Source organism: Haemaphysalis longicornis, unplaced genomic scaffold, assembly GCF_048455015.1.
Source record: "Haemaphysalis longicornis isolate Haplotype H1 unplaced genomic scaffold, Haemaphysalis longicornis Haplotype H1 scaffold_8, whole genome shotgun sequence".
Lineage (NCBI taxonomy): Eukaryota > Metazoa > Arthropoda > Arachnida > Ixodida > Ixodidae > Haemaphysalis > Haemaphysalis longicornis.
This window is the reverse complement of record NW_027526445.1, coordinates 71307576-71323890: the sequence shown is the minus strand read 5'-3', so window position 1 is coordinate 71323890 and position 16315 is coordinate 71307576. Positions and strand designations below refer to the sequence as shown.

At 45.5% G+C, this 16315-nt stretch overlaps 1 long non-coding RNA gene and 1 other non-coding gene across 2 annotated transcripts; both read right to left on the bottom strand.

Annotated features, from left to right (window-relative positions):
• Positions 1-851: 851 nt before the first annotated feature.
• On the bottom strand, positions 852-16061 carry LOC144148968 (uncharacterized). The gene is made up of 3 exons (XR_013318128.1): positions 15544-16061; positions 5978-6137; positions 852-917 (listed from the first exon to the last, which is right to left on the bottom strand). It is a non-coding gene; the product is annotated as an uncharacterized LOC144148968 (long non-coding RNA).
• Positions 8990-9181, bottom strand: LOC144150393 (U2 spliceosomal RNA). Its single transcript, XR_013318543.1, has one exon. It is a non-coding gene; the product is annotated as a U2 spliceosomal RNA (small nuclear RNA).
• Positions 16062-16315: the final 254 nt, after the last annotated feature.

Here is a 16315-nt window from a genome sequence, read left to right as displayed (position 1 = left end):
AATTTGTTCGACTTTTCTACTTTGCGACTCGACTGTTTTTTGTCTTTTTCCCTGCAGTAAAACTCTGATGCAGAGATGTCGCACCCCAACGTGTGGAATGCATGCCCAATTTGCATTGTGATTGCTAAACCTCAAGAAGTCTGCTTTGGCCTCTTTAAATGCACCAGGTGTGAGTGCATACACCATCTCTTTGAAGCTCCTGTAAAGACAGTCTCTCTTCTCACAAGACTTTGAAACTTGTCCAGCAGTCCCCATAAAGGCTTTCATAACATGGAATTGGCCTAGCTGTTCAGTAGAATGTGATTGAAATGGTCCCTTTATGGTGCCAATCTCGGTGAAATCTTTATCCACAATGACCCCACCGGTCTCCGACACCTTAGGGCTGTGTCCCACAAACGTTTCCAGAGGCTTCGTCACAATATGCTGTTGATCTGATGCAACAAAAGGCCTATGCAACTGCGTGGCTGCACCCACCCTAATCTTCAATCATAAATACGACGAGAGGCATCTTATGCTTGTTTGTGCGGTATGTGGCATCTAGAAGCAATACCTCTGGGTAGCCTCCAAAGATTATTTGTGTTTCCTTTGCTTGGACCAACAGAACTTGCAGCTCAATTTTCACTCGCTGTCATGATAACCCTCGCATTTTCTTTCTCAGGAGCTCCCTAACTAACCCTGAGCATTGGTGCATCACCTACCCTGTTCTTGCTGGTCTTGAGGTTTTGAAAATCTGATTGTGATCACCTTGCGTGTGATGACAAAGAAAAAACAGCAAGGGCTCTAGCGGCAATTCAGTGGTCTGCAGCTTTTCAGCAATCAAACTTGGCCACACATTTCTGTCAATTAGAGAATTCCAACTCCTGACTTGCACCACCAGCTGCAGTCATGATCCTGGCAGGCCAACCTTTTTCAGCATCCTGGAATAAAGAAAAAGAACATAGTCACACTACTTTAGATTAAAAGCATGCAATGGCATGGGAAACTTTTAGCACATAAATAAGGGCTTACAAAATACTTGTCACTTCCAAAGGCACTACATTTGTTCCACCCCTCCTATAGTCAGCAATAATTACAGGCTTAAGTGGTTAGTTCACTGCAGTGCACCAGAGCAAAACATGAAGCCCACCTACACATGAAATGACCACTGCTTCCACCTCACACACTGGGATGTCGTTTTATCGCAAGGAGCATGTGCATTCAGTGAAGGCAAACCATATCTACAACATATCACAACCCATCGCCGCAACAGAAAATTACTGCACATACCGTAGACAGCAGCTAAAAGGCAGAGTTTGGGTCAGGCTTTGGTTATGCATACTAAAACATGTGAAGGGAGCTTGCTACCACAAAAGTGAGGGTCCTTGTCTGTTCAAAAGTGCCAACAATGCAAATGCCAAAGCAAATGCTCTACAGCCACAAACCATTTGCAGCAGAAATTGACTTTCGCACAAACCACATTTTGTCTTTGGACACAACACATGACTGAGCAGATTACTGGGTCCCAGTGAAGCATTCGTGGCTGTACCAACACCACAACCATGGACGTCTGGAGTGGAGGGAGGCAAGCAGGAGCAACTGCCCTTGAAATTACGGACATTTTTTTGTTTTAGTTTGACCAAGCACTTCTAAAAAGCTGTGTAATTTGTCAAGACCCTGAAATCAAGAATTTCGAACTACAATTAGTAGACGCATGGAAGCTTTCACTGTGATGGGGAATGCGACTTGCGGAAGCAAAGAAAATAGGTCAGAGGAAAAGGTGGAAGAAGGATGTTTGCCCGCGAAACCAACCCGTGAATGTCCCCTTGAGGCAAGGATATCTTCTTTAAAAGGACTGCAATATATTAATCAGCGGGTGGACAATGCATTGGCGGTTGCAGCTGCATTTGGTAGTGTGGGCGAAACAAGGCATGGTTGTTCCGCGAAGTTTAAACGAGCAACTCCCAGAAATTTAGCATGACCGCGCAAAGCATGTAATCGCGTGTGGCACACCCCAGTAGCGAGACGGCTGTCACCACTGGCCGGCACCCGACACCTCCCGGGAATGTGGAAAGTGCTGTCTTCGGAGATCGACAGGGCCAGCTGCTAACATGGTGCAGGTTCTTGTGGGGTGACAGGGATGCTGAAAAGAGGGGATGCACCCAGGCAGGTCTGCTCACATCATTCTCAACTTCTGAAGTGAACCAATTTTGTATTTGTTTTCGTTCAGCATTGCATTTTTTCTCATGAATTATTAAAAGCAGGGGCTCTCAGACTTCTGAAGTCGTAGAGGATGGGCCAAGAAACCTCACTGTACACCAGGCCACTCGTCTTCCATGATTGATTAATTTCATTGATTGTAGGGTTTAACGTGCCACCACAACGCAGGCGATGAGGCGCGCCATAGTGGAGGGCTCCGGATTAATTTTGACCACCTGAGGATCTTTATAACGTGCGCCGAAAACTCCCACCCACGGGCGTTTCCGCCTCCACCAAAAAAGCGGCCGCCGCGGCCATGAATCGAACCCGCGTCCTCGTGCTCAGCAGCACAGCGCCTTAGCCACTGAATCACCGCAGTGGGTCGCTCGTCCTTCACCCCGTTCTTTCAGACTGTTTTGTTGCCAATAAAAATACAGCCCTGGTCTTTTTTTATATCCCTTTCTCAAACAACATCAATTCTGCAAACCTTCCATTTTTCCCTCAAGACGTGCCAGCTGGTTTCAGATTTCCACAGATTTCCACATACTCAAGAACAACCACACAAATGGGTCTGTGCAAGCACACAGTTTTGTTTTTCTTTTACTTAACTTTGTGCTCGTTTGGGCCGAGGTACACTGAGCGGCCCCGTGTGACCGTGCTTTTCTCTCATACGAGTGTGACGTGATTCAGCCACCTTCCCCAAGGGTGGAGCACTTGTGGGCAGCACATGCGTAATATTTTCTTGTTTGCATTTTGAATAAATAAACTTCTTTTGTTCAGTACAAAATCCAGTGCCTCTTTTTTAAGCCTGGCAGTAACCTGTCATTTCTCATTTTTATCCTAAAATTTTAGACCGCCAATTCTGTATCTTCAGGGGTTGCTCCCTCTTTACAACCCTCCTACACCGAGGCCTTCTCTGTGGACATATGCACGCCCCCCCGCCCAGGGGCCCATGAAAAAAGTTCTGGGACACTAATGTCCACAACCGCTTTTTGTGCATGATTAGAGTTTAATGATATGCACAACCAGAAACATCAAGAATGGCAGTTGCAGTGACCCCACCAATCATGCCCACTGCCTTCCTTTCTCCCACGTCCCTTCCGGCTGACCGTAAAGACTGCCCTTTTTGCAGTTTCAGTTCAGAAAAGGGCAATTTTTGGTTTCCACTTGGAATGCAGGGCGCATTGCCTACCAGGGCCTCCACATTGGGCATTTTTCAAAGTAACACTGTCAGAAAACATTGTATATAATGGCCCAGAAATTTCACTACAGTTTGCCTTTAGTGCATTCGCCTTCACGACTCTTAGTACTTTGATATCCTCGGAATTTTTTTACATACCCTGCACGATTCTTGATACAGTACCAAAAAATTCCCTCACACACCCTTTCCAACTCATTACTCAGGATTAGGAGAAATAAATATGAGCCAGTGACTGCTGTTTCTTATAGTCCACAAAGTGACTTGGTTAGAAAAAAACGTCAGCGGCCAAAAACAGCACCATGCTAACGACACATTAACAATTTTCTTTCTCGAAAAATACGCACATTACGTCAAAATAAACTTGATTTTGGGCTATAACCTGCTTGTGCATAGATCATAAAAAGATGACACAGAAGAAATAAATGTGCAGAAATTCAGAGAACTGCCTTTTAAAGGGACACTCAAGTGAATTTGTCAGGCTCCCATTCTTGCTTGCACTGCGTAGACTGGCTCAAATTAACACACTTTTCATCACTTATCCAGTTGATAAGTCGGTAATTATTTTATAAAGCCCAAAAGAAGAAAAACTACCATGCGCGGTCTGTGGCGGCCGCACCTATTAAACGCTGTAACGTCGGGAGGAGGTGCACCATGATTGGACGATGTCCAAGATTAGCATTCAAACAAGTTTCGGTTTCGGTTCTAGCTGTAAAACAACATGCTCAGCATCCGACGTTATCATTGGATGGGCATTCTTGATATCTTAATAATTGTCATACCGCGCTTCTGCCATGTTGTAAACTGTAAAATGCCTAAGATAAGCCTCCCAGGATGGCTTGGAATCGTAGCAATCACTAGCCAAGGCCTATGCAGTGGATAAACACCCTCCGCATCACCGCAGACGCTCAAATGCCATGCGCTTTTCTCCCGTATTTGGAGCTTGCCTCACTCATGCCTGTATCGTAAAAAGCGTGTTCTCTGCTGATTCTGGCCTGTGCCCACTGCCCGCAAGCAGTCGGTGCTTATGGCAACAGCACGCCAACGAGAACTCGCTAGCGCGTCAGTATACGGAAAAGCGTTCGCAGATATGTGGTCGTGCTGCTGACCGCTGTTGTTTGTTCACCCAGTGCAAAAAAGTGCTTCCTGCTCCCTAGTTTTACGCTGTACGGTAAAAGTTTCAGTTGATTTTTTTTCCTTAGTACCTATACTGACTTCGCTGACTCTTCTCCTGCCTTCAAGTAGCCTTAGACTTTCTACTAACGTACGAGTCAGTGAAGCGTCGCATGTGCAGAGTGGAGCGACCTAGTTGTGTGGAGCGACCTGGACACTGTTGTGTGGAGCGACCTCGACTCTGAGCTTGATAGTGTACAAACTAACAAAGTAAAGAAAGGCACATTCTTCCATTCACGAACGTGTCGTGGCTTAGTTTCAACTGAGTGAACGAATTGCGACGACTTGTCGGCGGCAGGCGGACTAAACGCTGGGCCGACTGGCTCGGTTGGAAAGTCGGCGAGCCGTGCAGTAGTGCAGTGAAGCCAAGTCATTTCCTCCTGACGTGACACAAAAACGCCACAGAAAATGGGCGAGGATGCAGAGAGGAGGACAGCATTTTTGAATTGATTTTTCTACTAAATAAATTCGCGTAAACGCACTTAGAGTGATCGAAACATGGCCTATGGACTCCGGACTACAATTTGTGCTAGTAATCCCGCAATGTTTACAAATCCCTTCAGTGTCCCTTTAAGGGGACTCACCTGACCACATTAGTATGGGAGTTACCATTTCATGTACCCCCGACAGACAAAAACAATCGTACTTCACCGCGGTCTTTCCCCCCTTTCCCACAACATCCTCCTTCACTGCGATCTAGAGAACAAAGTGTGCACTAGGGGGACAACTCAAAGCAGTGGCAAGATCACTCGGTGTGACAAAGGTCAGAGCGCAAAGGTCACTGGGACCCCCCAAACATGGCTCCAGTTCCCACGTTTCCCCAGAACCACCATGCTGGGCTGCAGAAATGTGCACTTGCATTCTTATTTTAACACCTGTCCCTCCCCCCCACCCACACACACACGGTGACACACTGGGAATCATTCACCTTCTGAAATATTCGTTCTCTCTGTAGCTACAACGGTGTAAGTCGACTGCTCAAAGGCACAGCAGCCACCCCGTAAGTAGTCGCCGTGGCACAGGCAGCACCAGTTTAAAGAATGGAGGCTCATCAAGACACCACATGGTGCGCTTCGGTTTCAAAGTGGCAACAATGGCATGGCCACACTACCTTGGTTAGGGAAAGAGAACGGCTTCGAGCCACTTCCCCATGAGCAAAATTGGGTTTTAGTGCATCCTTCACCATGTTGACACTCCAGACATGACACCGCTTTTTCACTCGTGAACAGCTTTTAGGTCTTCGTTCAGGAAGTGCAAGTTAGTGTGGTCAGTGGCACGATCCGAGGTTCCGGCTTGGTAGTTTGTCTTTCAGCTAACCCTGCCTTTTCTGTAGCTCACTTCTATTTCTTTCCATTGCCCGGGGAGAGGTGTCCAGTTCCCCAGAAGACAATGAGTTTGCATCCAATGCAAAGCTTCAGCAGTCCTACTCACTCCCTCCTGGTCTGTCACTAACAGATGGCTCGTCAAGGTTACGCAGTTTCTGTCGGTGGACGGCATTTGCAATTTCTGGAGACAGGACTGCATGCAGACACCCAGGAACAGTCAGCACGAACATGGCGGCGTGGAGGGTATTTTTTGCGGGTTGGCCGTGCTGCATCAGAAAAAAAGTAAAACATCGTGATTAGGAATTATACCCCTGCTACACTAGCGTCCGAATGTCATTTGAACCAAATGTCATTTGAACCAAATGCCAAGTTGTGCTGCTACACTAGGTTTTGAAAGGCCATTCGGCTAAAACGACATTCGAGCCAAATCAGCACCGAGAGAGATATTTGGGATTTCAAATGCCATTTCTAGCACTCTCGCACCCAGCGTCGTCGATCGGCAATAAAAAATGTAATACTTCCGTAGGTAATACAAACAATTTTTGTTTGTGGAACTTTGTTCACTGTTCACTTACTTAAAATATGAAATCAACATATTTAATTTCCATACTCTCAAAACCAGTTGGTCAGTTGCAAAAAAAAACAAAATAATAAGCTACGTGAGACAGCCACCACATTAGAGTCAAAACTGGTGCCTCTTCTAATTTCATATCATTTTACTGCCTTAGACTGGTCCGAAATTTGATTGTTGCATTATTGTACGAAAATGGAAAGGGGCGACAACAGCGCCACTACAGCACAGCGAGCAATTGTGAAAGCTTTCAAATGCCATCGAAATTGTAGTGTAGCACGGCAGATTCTGAATGGCATTCGAAGCACCCCACTTGAGTCAAATGACATTTGGTTCAAATTACATTCAGACCCTAGTGTAGCCGGGGTAGTAGACTTCAGTGTTCATTTTGGATCCCATCGGCATGCACTTACAGCCTTATTAAAAAGAAAATTATATTTTATTTTTATTTATTTACACACAGCATCCTTTCTGGGTCAACATTGCCTGATCTTCATGGATTTGTACTCACATAAAACAAATACTATATAAATAGCCCGAGATATTTAGGTCAACACAACTTCACCGGTGCCATTGCACATTGCTTTAAATTTATCTCCATGCACAATTAATTTACACCACTACAGACTCGAAATTGCATCTATAATCTACAAAGCAGAGCATTTAGTCTTGGTTGCAACAGCGAATTGTACAAAAGCATACTTATTAAATAGGAGTATAAAAAATATCAGAAATCAAAGAATGTGAATGTCATGGCAAAACATTACTTGAAACAGCTTACACTGCATGAGCTTTCAAATGTTTGGGCACCAAAGCACTGCTGGATTTCTTCCCAAAGTCCTGGCTTAGCAGATTTTATCCCGACATGTGTTTTGGTTTTACAAACATTGCGTACACAAGAATTGTATACAGATTCAATGTTTACCCTTGCTTGTCACATGAACTGGAAGTACTGACTGATCGAAAATATCATACACTTGTGCGTTAGCCATTTCACACAGATTTTAAGTTCTTATCAACTCTTCCAAACCAAATGTCTTAGTAGATTTGTTTTGTAAAATTTTGCTTTAGCCAACATCCCTTTCTCAACTGGGCTCGACTGGAAAATTGCAGCAAGTGATTGCCTCATGTTAAAAAATACAAGACAAAATACAAGCTTGTTTTATTTGAAAGATTTGGTGATTTACAGTGCCCCCCGCGCTTGTCTGGCAACAAACGGTGCTTCATTCATTGGGAATTAATCAATTTAAGTTAAAATTTTGATTCTTCTGCCAAATCATCTGTCTTGTGACGTCTGCAATGACGCAACAAGGACACGTCTGCAAGCAAACGTTAATACGCCATTAAATCTGCAGCGGACTCCAAAACGTCTTATTTACCGTCAGTCTTCCTAGATGGTGCCACCGTACTGCGCAGGACCGTAGTCCACCCACTCTTCGGTTCTGACCGTATTTGCACCTGGCTTGTTTTTGTTGCGATTGGAAGTGATCGTTTCGTGAAACATGGGGCATGGGAAGCTTGAATCGACCAACAGGGTCATGCAAGACAACGTCGCTTATGCCAATCAGCCAGTGTCGTGTGGGACAACTCCAAAGCGGCACACTGCTGTGCAGCTATAAGAAGCATACTGCAACCAGTACCAACAGCAGCATGCATCGGCACTTCTATGTTTATTCCACTGTTTATCCCACCATTCTCACTGCTATAAAATGAATATGCATTACACTTGAAAACATTACAGTGAAAACAGCTTGTGCTGCAAGCTTATAAGCCATGCCTAAGCTGCATTTGCTTTTGCCGGCCTCAGTCAATCACAGAGCTGTGCATATAACAATCACAGGTTCTGTTGCGGGAAATGAGCTCAAATGAGGCCGCATAGCCGTTCCCTTTTTTCGTAATTATACAGCTTATTTGAGTGAAGTTTACGTTAAAAGTGGTGTCAGTGTGATTCTAACGAGGCAATCTTTCGAATGAACCAAACTTTATCTGCACGGCCCCTTTTTCTGCAGCCAATCTGAGAGAGAGAGGGAAGGGAGGGACAACAAAACTGTTTAGAAAACCGGGTTAGCGAGAAGGGTGGCCGCGACCGCCAGAGCTCGGGAGGTGACCAGCACTTGGCTGGACTCTCCAGAGCTGTACCTTGCACCGTGAATGTGCACCAATCTACATTTTGCAGGACTCGGGGTCAGTCCAGGTTTGTTGCAATAATGTTACATTGCCGTTGACTCTCGATTAAAGGGTGCCTGGGTCTTCAGCGATTGGCGTTATGTCGTCGGCGAATGTTAGTGTATCATGTGCTTTCCTGCACCAACTTGCACGGCTCGTACGATGGGCTCGAAAACCACGTTAAACAGCACTCCGCTCAAGCGTCAGCCTTTGCGGCTTCTTGCAGAGAGATGCCGGCGCCAGCAAGACGACACCAAGGTTCGTGTTCCCGCAACTACTCGCGCTCGTGCATCAGCTCGCAGCCGGACACAATTTATGCGCCCAGTGGTGCGGTTTTCAGGTCTGATTTTGGCTTTGTAAAGGTCTCACCCCCGTGGTGGGGGTGAGTGGGCCGATCCCGGAGGCAGTGCAATACCGGGCCAACCCGTGGCGGAGGTGAGGCAAGCCTCAAGCACTCCGCCGCATTCCAAAAATAAGTTTAATATCTTGGGTCCAAATAGGACCCGTATCAGATATTAAGCTGATAAGAACAGATACTACACTTTGATCTTAGCCAAAAGGCCGAGAAGCGATAACCACGGTTTGCACCGGGGTCAGAACCCTTCGAAAAGTGCCAGCCGACGAGCCCCGATGGGCCGGCCAGCCAAAAGCGAAACCAACTCGCCGAGCGAGGCTCCGCCGCGAGAAGGCCGGCCTGCGCGGGCGACGCCGACTCTGTGGCACGCTCCTTTTAGTTTAAAATGCGAGTTAAACGTAGCTTTATGTCACTAAACTATTATTAAAGAGGCCAGTCTGCGAATAAGCGAACCGAAGTTCGACAACGAGCAGCCCCCCCACGGCGCCCCGCCTGGCCGGCACGGAATACGTCGATCGCCCCGCCGATGCAACAGGTGTTACATTTTTCTTTCATTAAATAAAAATTTAAAATCGCTAATTAACGGAGCAGACGAAACCCACCCACTATAATGAAACGAAACCAGAGCGGACGCGACCGGAGACCGGACGTCGACGCCCCCGTACGCCGTCAACATGGCCGCCGACGACAGAGGTTCGTATTCGTACTCATGTTCGTACTGCACAATGCATTCACGGGACAGACGATCGGCAAGGACAGTTGCGATTGCAGCATTACCTCTTCAAACGTCGTGCTTCGTTTGATCGGAAACTATTTCGAAAGCGAAACCGCCGGAGTCGCCGGTAGCCTGCAAGGCACTCCGCTGTCAGCTTGCGTGCCTGCACATCGGCACGATTTCAGTGAACGACGAAGCGTGAACCTGTGCAAGCGTAAACTTGTCGGGCTATGATACGTTAGGCGGGTTTGAACCCCGAGGCTACAGGGCAACTAAAACTGGCACCGACGCTCGCTCAACACCTTCATCCGAATACAGTGCAGTAAACAAGCTGGATATCCCGCCGTCTGCGCACTCAAATTTCACTTCCGATGGTCGTCTTGCAATCAGAAAATGCAGACGCGAATACCTGTAGAGCATACAATTTCATTCAAAATAAACTACGTCTACGTCTAGTCGACATTTTTAATCTGACACTCGTCCCCTAACAGTGCACAGACACTTTGCCAAATTATTACTGAGCTTTTTTTCCTTCGTAAACGAAATATTTATTTTCGAATTTGGTCAGTATGCGTCCGGAGCTTTAAATGTTAACTTGGATTCTGTTACATGCATTACTTGAGTCATTTGCATTTTTTGTGTCAAATTTCGGCTTTCTAGCTGTTATCTCAAGCACAAAATTGAAAATATGCATAATTATACCAACCTTGTCAATCAAGATTTTCAATACCTGTAGGCAAGAACCACCCCTTTTCTTTTTCAAAATGCTACCTGTGAAAGTGAAGTGTTAAACATTTTCATCGGTATTCACGTGTGAATGTTGCATGTGCAGGATTCACGTGTGTATCCTGCACATGCACTAGTTCATTTATGGCAGAAATAATTGGCGATTCTGGAATTCATTTCCTACTTACTAAGCTGACCATAGTGGCTTAAATAAAACAATTCTAAAAAATATAGCCCTAGTGATGTCCCTATATGTGATGTCCCAATACTGTCAGCCCTATTTTCGCACTCACTATCAACAGGCGTAGTACCCCACAATTGGAAAGTGGGCGGGGTAGTGCCTATCCTCAAATCAGCTGGTTGTTCCTCACCCTCAACTATAAGCCAATTTCTTGAACAAGTACTATTTCTAAATTAATTGAGCATATTGAACAAACTGGTGTTAAAGACATATTAGTAGAAATTAAGAAGAAGAAATGGACGTGGGCAGGGCATGTAATGCGAAGGCAAGATAACCGCTGGTCATTAAGGGTAACAGAGTGGATCCCTAGAGAAGGCAAGCGTTGCAGGGGGCGGCAGAAAGTTAGATGGGCAGATGAGATCAAGAAGTTTGAGGGGATAAATTGGTCACAGTTGGTCACAGGTAATTGGAGAATAATGGGAGAGGCCTTTGCCCTGCAGTGGGCGTAGATAGGCTGATGATGATGATGATTTTACTACCTCAAAAAACAGAGGGTTTTTGCACGACTATTCATGTGACTCTGTACTCGCTGACTTATTTCACGACCTACACTCATCAACAGACGCCACAAAACAAGGACATGCAATCTTCCTTGATTTTTCAAAAGCCTTTGAATGTGTCCCTCATCGTAGACTTATCCACAAGCTAACACAACTGAAAATCAACCCTTCTGTTGTCACAACGATAAAATACTTTCTAATAGGATCCAATTTGCATCAATTAACAATCAACTAATCTGCAGCTCCTGTTGCATCTGGTGTACCGCAGGGTTGTGTGGTTGGGCCTTCACTCTTCCTAATATACGTTAATAATATACGAGATGGTGTCAAATTTAATATCAGACTATTTGACGGTGACTGGATAATTTTCATGAACTCTGACCATGGCATTCTTCAGAGCGACATAAATGCTATAAACGCGCGGTCCTCACTTGGCAATATGCATATATCTTCCTAAAACAAAATTAGCCTTTTACTAATAAGGCACCCGAAACTTTGGCATACACGTAACTGGGAATAATTACATTAACCATATCTTTGCATCTGCAAACTGTTTTCTTGGTTTTCTTAAATGTAACTTCAACCATGCTCCTGCACATTTGTGCAAATTGGGTTACACAACACTAATAGGCTGAAAAATAAACTACGCATTAGCCATTTGGGATCCTCACCAAGCATACCTAATAACCGACTTGGCAGCTCTGTAGAACCGAGCTGTGCACTTCATTTTTTCATATTATTTACAACATGCCAGTTTAACAGCATTAAACAATCATGCTAAGCTTGAGAAACTCACCCCATCGTTGTTGTGTACCTCATTTAACACTATTTTGTAAGCTTTACAATCACATGATCTTTCATAATGACTTCATGTGAAAACCTTCAGCCACTTTTTTGCGTTGTAAAGTCAAACGCATCGCATGTCATTCCCTCGCATTTGCTCAATAATTTATACCTCACACCATGACAGACTGGAATAACCTGCCATCACAAAAGAAACAAATGCTCGAAATTAACAGATGCTCAGCATGGTAACGTGCATGCCTTATATAAAATTTCACTGCCTCATTTGTAAACTTAATCTCTTTCTTTTTCCCATGCACCAGTAAAAAATGTCTCAGTGATGCCAGTTTGGGACATAATGTACTGATCGCTATTTTTCTTTTGTTTACCTGGTTTCTACAGTTTTGTTGTTTTTTTTTATTTAAGAGTATCACTGTAATGTATTTTATTGCCGTTTTTTGTGTTATATTCACATTTATGCACTGTCCTCTGTAAGACCAATGTATAACATTCACCCCACTCTCTGGGAGCCTTGAGGGTTGTGAAATAAATGAACTTACAGATACATTGTATGTACTTGGTTCTAAGTACCCCCTTTTCTCCACGATTGCGATGCTCAAAGTCAGGGGGGTGCTTAGATTCGAAAAACATAATTAACTGCCGCCCCTCTTCGCCACTTTTTTTTCGCGCTGTATATCGACAAGACAGGTGCGAGGAACAACGCTTGATCTGGCAAGCATTCAAAAGAAACGTACCTGCAGTGAACCCACCGCCTACGTTCGATACTCAGTCACCCTCACTACCATTCTTTTCTGTTGTGCCACTATGGCCACCACTCTCAGTATTTGACAGCAGGTGATCCGTTCCATTGATGTGGTTTGTACTTTAACACTTCATAAATGACCTGACCAAAACGTCAACTTGGGCCCGCTTCCGCGCTTCCGATATCCACATTGTGATGGTTGCTTGGAAAAAGGGGTGCTTAGAATCGCCAAATACGGCATTGTGCTTTCTTTCAAGAATTATGAAAGATATGGTAAAACACATATGCCCCTTTTGTCGCGCTTTTCGTTTGTGGACAGCGCTGTGTGCGCTGGTTTCTTGCCCATTAAAAAAAATTAATATGCGTCTCTGATGAAATTATCCGAGAAATACCAACTGAAATACCAATCGTGACAGTGGTGTAGAATGAACGAGCACAACAAACAAAACACACGAAAGGGCTAGAGGTTTCTGTAACAAACACAAGGCCGTTCAGTTCACGGTGGCTTTGTGATGCTGCTGAAATGGCTTTGGAGCAACCGCCTCATGTTATCGGCATCAATACTACAATGCTAACTATCCGTGACACCGGCCGGGATAAAAGTACCCACGGTTATGTAGCCTTCGGAGTAGTGAAACGTTTGTTCCGGGATTCTGGTGAAACACGAGGAACAAGTGAATAGAGCGACATTCGGCAACATAAAATATGGCGCCATGTTCATTCTTTAAACTTTGAGCTGTTATTCTCTTTTTGCAATCATAAACCACCTAGTCCAAGCCTCAAGTTGAACAAGTAACAGCTGTTTTTACGTAACCACACTTCTCTGGTAGAAGGCCATGTACTGACAACAGATGGCAATTCAGGAACTAATTATGACATTATCCGCCATAATTCACGGACCTGAAACTGTGGCTGATACTGCAAAAATGACACTGGCTGCAGGGTCACTCGAGGGGTCATTCCCTGAGAATGCACAAGTGGCTTAGGAATGAGAAAACCTACCATGTCGCTTTAAATAAGCGCAGTTGAAACCTGCGCTACTACACGTTCTCCAAAGGGGAAAGACACCAAAAACTTTTAACACCATACGACGGCCAGAAGCGTTTTTATTTCATCAGTGGGTGATTCGTATGCATGTTTGAAAGCTAGAGGGATCTCGGAGAAAAGTCTATTCTCGTCTGATGTTGCTGGGGCGATTTCTGTGTACCCATAGCTAGAGTTGGACTTGGAGTTTGAGGGGCTCAAGTCGTTTATGTGCACTTGGAGCTAGACTTGGTAGTTCGAAGTTGTTATTTCATTACTCACGTGCTCTGTAGCTTACCGTAAATATCTGTGCAAAGCCTTTTGTTCCTTTCACTGTATCAACCGCGTCTACAACTCTTCTATTTTTCAGCCCAATCTCGGTGAACTTGACCACTGCCCCACCTGCCAAATCAACCGACAAAGGCCCGATCGACCTAACAGGCATGGAAGAACCTTCTCAGTCAGTTTCACTACGCTTTTTTTTTTTCAAGCTATCAACATTACATTTACAGCTCTCCCAAAAAATTACAAACACTGAAACAAAAGAACTTCCCCACCCACAGTAACCACTTCTGCACTTTTAAGAAAAGAATGAAAGATTATACATGTTCTGAAGCTCCAATAATCAAATAAACAGGCTTATATTTCTCACTGGCTCGTGCTGTCTGTTTGCTGTAAGTGCACAACGTACCAAGAACAGAGTGAAGGTATTTCCTCTCAATTTTTCTTTAAGCATACTTGCACTCTTGGTGTTATTTGGCAAAGGGAAGGATCGGGGGCACCAAATATACAGTAGTCACAGTCATACCACAGCATTGCTTTTGGACCCTTCAATTTACTGTTACACATCGTTCTCATTTCTTGTTTGCACTGTAGGGCATCGCACTTATGTTAAGCATTTGCTGCAAAGCGAACACGTCAAGCACCCACCAGACACACATTGCTACCCACAAACCAAAAGCACTACAGAAGGGACTTCGCTGGAAACATATACACTACTTTCACATGTAGCCGTTTCAGAAAATAAGAATGGTCAAAACAGCTATGAGTTCACTCCATTCAATTGAAGATAAAGACATCATTCACAAAGCCCAACTCGCTTTTTCTTCAATAATTTGTCAAAGTGCCTAAACTGCGCACATAGCGCACAAGGGTCAGATTTTTTTGTTCTTGTCTTCACAAAATAAGGTCCAACCTATTGCCAGGGCCATAAATGTGCCACATTTTTTTCGTCTAGTTTAAAAACGTTTACTGGACACGGCTCATTAATCCTAACTTCTTGAATATTTTTGAACTTTCCGCCAAACTTTCCGCTTGGCTGCGCCGGCTGCGCCGTTTCAAGGAGCGGCGGCTAGATGACGCCACGGGTGCCGCGAACGACGTTGAGGGCGAACAAAAAATCGCCCAAAGTGACAAAGGAGCGAGATGTGAATACCATCAGGAAAAGCAGCACCTTATTTCGTTAAATGCGGCCACATTCTCGATTGACACGCGTGAACGAGGATGACGCCCTATTCGGACGCCCACAAAAGTCGAGGGGAGCTGAAACTGAGCAGGGTTTTTAACACCTAAGGTGGCGCGCACCCAGGACACGGCATTCTAGAACTATGGACCTAAGACATTTCGTACAAGTGTACACAAAATATGCACGACTCTGCGTTCACCAAACGTTCGAAATGATGACAACACACACGTTTAATACGCAGTTACTGGCCCGAGCTTTATGCCTGCACCCATGCCCGGCCGGGAAACATGTCGCAACGAAATACGGTGCGCTGTCATGACTAACTTCAATAGGCGGAATTAAACGCGGTTCGCGTGGTACTCACACGTTACACACAGCCCCAAGCAGAGCTGTCCAGGATTGACTTCGTCAACGGGACACACCTCCTTCCCGCAGTGTGTTGACAAACGTGTCCAGGGCAGGCGCAGCGCACAGCCTCTTCGGCAAAGAGATATCCGATGCGGGAGCACATCACAGGCACCAAGGACACCCACAGAAACACACAACGATGGCCGGCAATCGCTAACAGCGTCGTAATCCAACGGACACCCGAGAAACTAAGCACACCTCTTCCAGCACCTGACAGGCACACGAACAGGGAGGAGAGCGGTCACGTGGCTGTCAAAGCGCGCGGCTCGTGCGCAACACGACCGCCCGCAGTGCCCTCTGGCCATTTAACCCTTTAACAACTTTCCTCCTCCCAGCCGGCAAGAGCGCACCGCAGCCGGCAGCTCTCTCTCCCCTCTTACCTCCCCGCGGGGAAGCGGCGACCCTAACGCGCCTTTAGTTGCAGCGCACCTGAAAGCCGACCTTGAGCGGGGGTGGCCTGCTGACCTCGCTGATCTCGCCTGGCTGTGTCGCCCGTCACGCCTATCCAGACCCCGCGATTTCTCCCTCCCATTCACCCCGAGGGACCCGCGGAAGGAGGAAGTTCCACGGGAAGACCAGAACGTAGCAAAAATAAACGCAAAGAAAACCGGACTATGCATGCAACCCCTACTACTCCCTCCCGCGATTTTTTTTTTTTTTTTTTTGCTTTGGTTTCATTTCCATTGTTTCAAAACTATGGCGTCGTTTCTGGCATTGCCCATTGGCAC